Below are 6,665 nucleotides of genomic sequence, written 5' to 3' on the forward strand. Positions count from 1 at the left end.
AATGAGAAGACGGGCCCAGCTACTGAATTTAAAATTCTGAATTATTGTTCGACAGTTGTGTCAGGAACTTTGGACATTCTACTTTTGAGTGTGGATATATGTGGTCTTAATTTAAATTTCAGATTATAAATTAAATGAGTGACTATACATTGTGGACATTTACATTGCTTGCAACACAAAGGAAACCATTCGCAGTTACTTTAAAGCTGACATTCACATTTAGTTATTTATGCACACAGAGTGTGGGTGTTGGTGGTGATGATTGTGAATGGGTGCAGTATCAGCTTCCACAGCACCCTTGCTCTAATGAGTTGAAGTGTAACATATAAACATTCAAGAATAGTGCATCCATTCTCCAGTGCTTTCATGGCTCTAGATTTCATTGCAACCTATTGAAAGTGAAGTAAACATGCTTACTTAATCCTGTCCCAACTTAACTATTCTGGACAGTTGGAGCATCTGAATAGATTGGCATAAGATTCATCAGGGACTATATTTTCACACACACACACACACACACACACACATACGTGTTTTCGTGATATATCAGCACGTATGACAAAAATGTGACAAATGGGAACGTGCCTTTCCGAAGGTCCTAGAGGCATGGGAATCACAAAAGGTTTGACCCATGCTTCCAGGAACACGCCCATCTGTTGAGATTTTGGCTAGGGCTAAATTTTGGTCAAACCTGAATTTACTGCTACTTGTGAGGACACTGTCAGGTTTATGTGACTTATGAGTACCATAAGGTCACACACTGATATTTCATGTTTAGGTGAATTGTGAAGCCCATGGAAACACATAATTTTCAAGTATACATGACTTATAAGGACCAGGTAAGGGTAGGTTCTGTATTTTTAGCTTGGCTCCTTTTGAGATTACAATATAATAGGCATGGATGCACAATAGTAATGCTCACCAGTCGGGTAACTTCTGACAGAAATATCAGACATTTATGTGTTAATAAAACAGTAAATCTGAGCTGTGTAGAGACTTAAAAAAAGACATAGGTCAAATGTGGTCAGTCTACTTTTTAAGTCTTAATATTGTAATGCATTAATTCATTTTGTAGTGAATGTTCATGTGAATAAAAACGTGGAACATTATCTGCCTTTCTTATCATTTAATTGCAAAAAGCACCCAGCATAAACCACAGATTTATGAGTAAGAACAATGCAATACAGAAAACTGCAATACTGACATAACTGTGGAAGTAACAAAGTATCTCTCTTGCTTGTTTCTTTGTTTCTTGCATCTTTCTTTTAATGCTATGATCCTGTTCTGGATGTAGTACCTTATGAGAACCCAGTCTCTGCCTTTCAGAGCTGCCGGCTCTGCTTGGAGGCAGCAGTCACATTCCTTTTTACCTGGTACTTTGCAGCTTGTTATGAAGTGAAACGTGCCGCTCAGCAACCTTCACTTCATCATTTGTCCACTTGATTCTCACCTTCCCAGCTGTCATAAATGGAAACAAAAGAAAATATCTTAATGTGAATGCAAAATGTTCTTAAACCTTGCTTTCTACTGGAGCACTTTAAAGGAGCAATAAGCACAATTCATCATACTTAGGTTGAAGGAATTAAAAATGGCTATGTGAAGAACTAGAGGTGTAATTACATCTGGAGTACAGCATGAAGTCATAATCCCTCTCTCTGTGTTGATCTCCAGCCATAGACTTTGGTTTGGTTTACAGGCAGTGCACAACAGCACACCTAGCAGTGAAAAGATATTGCTTATTGCTCCTTTAAGGATGCTTGGAATGAACCATTTGAAGTGCTGTGTTCTGCTGGGAATCAAATGAGATGAAAGGATTTATGATAAAAGCTCTCAATAGTGTCATGTCTGAAAACAATAAACTTGTCCTTTGATCACAAGTATATTCAGCTAAAACATTTTGTATTTGGGTGCGTTTACCCCTTCTTGGTGAAGTGTTGCTAATGTTTTTGTTGTCCAGGGTGATTGAGGCAGAGGTGCCCTTCATGTTGTCCAGGGCAGCTGAGTAAAGCGTGTGGCTTGGAACCCCAGAATACTTGGTCCTTGAGCCTTTGAAAAGTAACAGTGAAATATGAGAATCAATGCATGCAATAGGTCTGTTTGCTTTTTTCTCTGTATTGTAGGAAAAGTCAGCGTTGGGCAGTGTGTAATTCTAAAATTAAGGGGCTAAGGGGCTCAAGAGTTGTAATCGGAAGGTTGCCGGTTCGAGCCCCGGCTCCGACAGTCTTGGTCATTGTGTCCTTGGGCAAGACACTTCACCCGTTGCCTACTGGTGGTGGTCAGAGGGCCCATGTCCTCATGTCCTTCACAGCTTAAAACAATATGAGGACAATGTAACACACACACTACAATCATTGGTCCTACCATATGAGGACTTCTACTTAAACACACTCATGTCCTTCACAGCTTAAAACAATATGAGGACATGACGACTGAACACATGTAGAGTTCATGTTCCTGACTTCTTACTTCTCCTGCTGTTGTCAATAAAAGCTCTAAACCCAACACTGATGTAAAGCCATCTATTTCCCAAGAAATTAAATCATGTAAACTGATCAGTGGGAGGTTAAATGGAAAAAAACATGTGTAAAAGGACAAAAATATCAAATGTAGTCAGAATAAAGATCAAGCTGATGCTTTAAGGGAAAGTTTGGACTAACATATGATATAGACAATTACTTTCTCCTAATGCTAATGTTGATTTTGGTTAACTTTGACTCAAACTGATTGTTTTAATACAATCAAAGTGCATTTCATTTATGCACTAGGCCCAACTGACACCTATACTTGATACTAAATACAAAAAAATAATGTGTAACCTGTTGGAAGAATGAAGTGGGTATGTCACTCACCAATTGGTCTGTACAAAGTTGAGACAGGACCTCAGCACTTGGTGTCTGCAACAAAAGACAACAATATAATGTCAGAAACATTCAGTTCTGCTACCCGACTAGATAATTAACTACAGATCATATTTGTATGAGTGAACATTATTGCAGAAGGATCTGACTTCCTTATACCAGATTCTATAGAAACTTAACACTGTACAGTTCTGCTACCCAACAATATGAGGACAGTGTAACACACACACTACAATCACTGGTCCTACCATATGAGGACTTCTACTTAAACACACTCATGTCCTTCACAGCTTAAAACAATATGAGGACAATGTAACACACATTACAATCACTGGTCCCACCACATGAGGAAGGCAACTGAAACACACTCATGTCCTTCACAGCTTAAAACAATATGAGGACATGACGACTGAACACATGTAGAGTTCATGTTCCTGACTTCTTACTTCTCCTGCTGTTGTCAATAAAAGCTCTAAACCCAACACTGATGTAAAGCCATCTATTTCCCCAGAAATTAAATCATGTAAACTGATCAGCGGGAGGTTAAATGGACAAAAACATGTGTAAAAGGACAAAAATATCAAATGTAGTCAGAATAAAGATCAAGCTGATGCTTTAAGGGAAAGTTTGGACTAACAAATGGTATAGACAATTACTTTCTCCTAATACTAATGTTGATTTTGGTTAACTTTGACTCAAACTGATTGTTTTAATACAATCAAAGTGCATTTCATTTATGCACTAGGCCCAACTGACACATATACTTGATACCAAATACAAAAAAATAATGTGTAACCTGTTGGAAGAATGAAGTGGGTATGTCACTCACCAATTGGTCTGTACAAAGTTGAGACAGGACCTCAGCACTTGGTGTCTGCAACAAAAGACAACAATATAACGTCAGAAACATTCTGTACTGTAAATCCCGACTAGATAATTAACTACAGATCATATTTGTATGAGTGAACATTATTACAGAAGGATCTGACTTCCTTATACCAGATTCTATAGAAACTTAACACTGTACAGTTCTGCTACCCAACAATATGAGGACAATGTAACACACCACTACAATCACTGGTCCTACCATATGAGGACTTCTACTTAAACACACTCATGTCCTTCAAAGCTTAAAACAATATGAGGACATGACGACTGAACACATGTAGAGTTCATGTTCCTGACTTCTTACTTCTCCTGCTGTTGTCAATAAAAGCTCTAAACCCAACACTGATGTAAAGCCATCTATTTCCCCAGAAATTAAATCATGTAAACTGATCAGTGGGAGGTTAAATGGACAAAAACATGTGTAAAAGGACAAAAATATCAAATGTAGTCAGAATAAAGATCAAGCTGATGCTTTAAGGGAAAGTTTGGACTAACAAATGGTATAGACAACTACTTTCTCCTAATGCTAATGTTGATTTTGGTTAACTTTGACTCAAACTGATTGTTTTAATACAATCAAAGTGCATTTCATTTATGCACTAGGCCCAACTGACACATATACTTGATACCAAATACAAAAAAATAATGTGTAACCTGTTGGAAGAATGAAGTGGGTATGTCACTCACCAATTGGTCTGTACAAGGTTGAGACAGGACCTCAGCACTTGGTGTCTGCAACAAAAGACAACAATATAATGTCAGAAACATTCTGTACTGTAAATCCCGACTAGATAATTAACTACAGATCATATTTGTATGAGTGAACATTATTACAGAAGGATCTGACTTCCTTATACCAGATTCTATAGAAACTTAACACTGTACAGTTCTGCTACCCAACAATATGAGGACAATGTAACACACCACTACAATCACTGGTCCTACCATATGAGGACTTCTACTTAAACACACTCATGTCCTTCAAAGCTTAAAACAATATGAGGACAATGTAACACACATTACAATCACTGGTCCCACCACACGAGGAAGGCAACTGAAACACACTCATGTCCTTCACAGCTTAAAACAATATGAGGACATGGCGACTGAACACATGTAGAGTTCATGTTCCTGACTTCTTACTTCTCCTGCTGTTGTCAATAAAAGCTCTAAACCCAACACTGATGTAAAGCCATCTATTTCCCCAGAAATTAAATCATGTAAACTGATCAGCGGGAGGTTAAATGGAAAAAAACATGTGTAAAGGACAAAAATATCAAATGTAGTCAGAATAAAGATCAAGCTGATGCTTTAAGGGAAAGTTTGGACTAACAAATGGTATAGACAATTACTTTCTCCTAATACTAATGTTGATTTTGGTTAACTTTGACTCAAACTGATTGTTTTAATACAATCAAAGTGCATTTCATTTATGCACTAGGCCCAACTGACACATATACTTGATACCAAATACAAAAAAATAATGTGTAACCTGTTGGAAGAATGAAGTGGGTATGTCACTCACCAATTGGTCTGAAGGAGGTTGAGACAGGACCTCAGCACTTGGTGTCTGCAACAAAAGACAACAATATAATGTCAGAAACACTCTGTACTGTAAATCCCGACTAGATAATTAACTACAGATCATATTTGTATGAGTGAACATTATTACAGAAGGATCTGACTTCCTTATACCAGATTCTATAGAAACTTAACACTGTACAGTTCTGCTACCCAACAATATGAGGACAATGTAACACACACACTACAATCACTGGTCCTACCATATGAGGACTTCTACTTAAACACACTCATGTCCTTCACAGCTTAAAACAATATGAGGACAATGTAACACACATTACAATCACTGGTCCCACCACACGAGGAAGGCAACTGAAACACACTCATGTCCTTCACAGCTTAAAACAATATGAGGACATGACGACTGAACACATGTAGAGTTCATGTTCCTGACTTCTTACTTCTCCTGCTGTTGTCAATAAAAGCTCTAAACCCAACACTGATGTAAAGCCATCTATTTCCCCAGAAATTAAATCATGTAAACTGATCAGTGGGAGGTTAAATGGACAAAAACATGTGTAAAAGGACAAAAATATCAAATGTAGTCAGAATAAAGATCAAGCTGATGCTTTAAGGGAAAGTTTGGACTAACAAATGGTATAGACAATTACTTTCTCCTAATGCTAATGTTGATTTTGGTTAACTTTGACTCAAACTGATTGTTTTAATACAATCAAAGTGCATTTCATTTATGCACTAGGCCCAACTGACACATATACTTGATACCAAATACAAAAAAATAATGTGTAACCTGTTGGAAGAATGAAGTGGGTATGTCACTCACCAATTGGTCTGTACAAGGTTGAGACAGGACCTCAGCACTTGGTGTCTGCAACAAAAGACAACAATATAATGTCAGAAACATTCTGTACTGTAAATCCCGACTAGATAATTAACTACAGATCATATTTGTATGAGTGAACATTATTACAGAAGGATCTGACTTCCTTATACCAGATTCTATAGAAACTTAACACTGTACAGTTCTGCTACCCAACAATATGAGGACAGTGTAACACACACACTACAATCACTGGTCCTACCATATGAGGACTTCTACTTAAACACACTCATGTCCTTCACAGCTTAAAACAATATGAGGACAATGTAACACACATTACAATCACTGGTCCCACCACACGAGGAAGGCAACTGAAACACACTCATGTCCTTCACAGCTTAAAACAATATGAGGACATGACGACTGAACACATGTAGAGTTCATGTTCCTGACTTCTTACTTCTCCTGCTGTTGTCAATAAAAGCTCTAAACCCAACACTGATGTAAAGCCATCTATTTCCCCAGAAATTAAATCATGTAAACTGATCAGTGGGAGG

General features: G+C 37.6%; 1 long non-coding RNA gene across 1 annotated transcript; it reads right to left on the minus strand.

Moving 5' to 3' along the window:
* Positions 1 to 1,292: 1,292 nt before the first annotated feature.
* Positions 1,293 to 2,895, minus strand: LOC148096909 (uncharacterized). The gene is made up of 3 exons (XR_015717028.1): positions 2,850 to 2,895; positions 1,918 to 2,046; positions 1,293 to 1,458 (listed from the first exon to the last, which is right to left on the minus strand). It is a non-coding gene; the product is annotated as an uncharacterized LOC148096909 (long non-coding RNA).
* Between the last annotated feature and the right edge of the window lie 3,770 nt (positions 2,896 to 6,665).

This window comes from Neolamprologus brichardi, chromosome 20 (genome assembly GCF_056152115.1).
Source record: "Neolamprologus brichardi isolate AB-2024 chromosome 20, ASM5615211v1, whole genome shotgun sequence".
In the NCBI taxonomy this organism is placed as follows: domain Eukaryota; kingdom Metazoa; phylum Chordata; class Actinopteri; order Cichliformes; family Cichlidae; genus Neolamprologus; species Neolamprologus brichardi.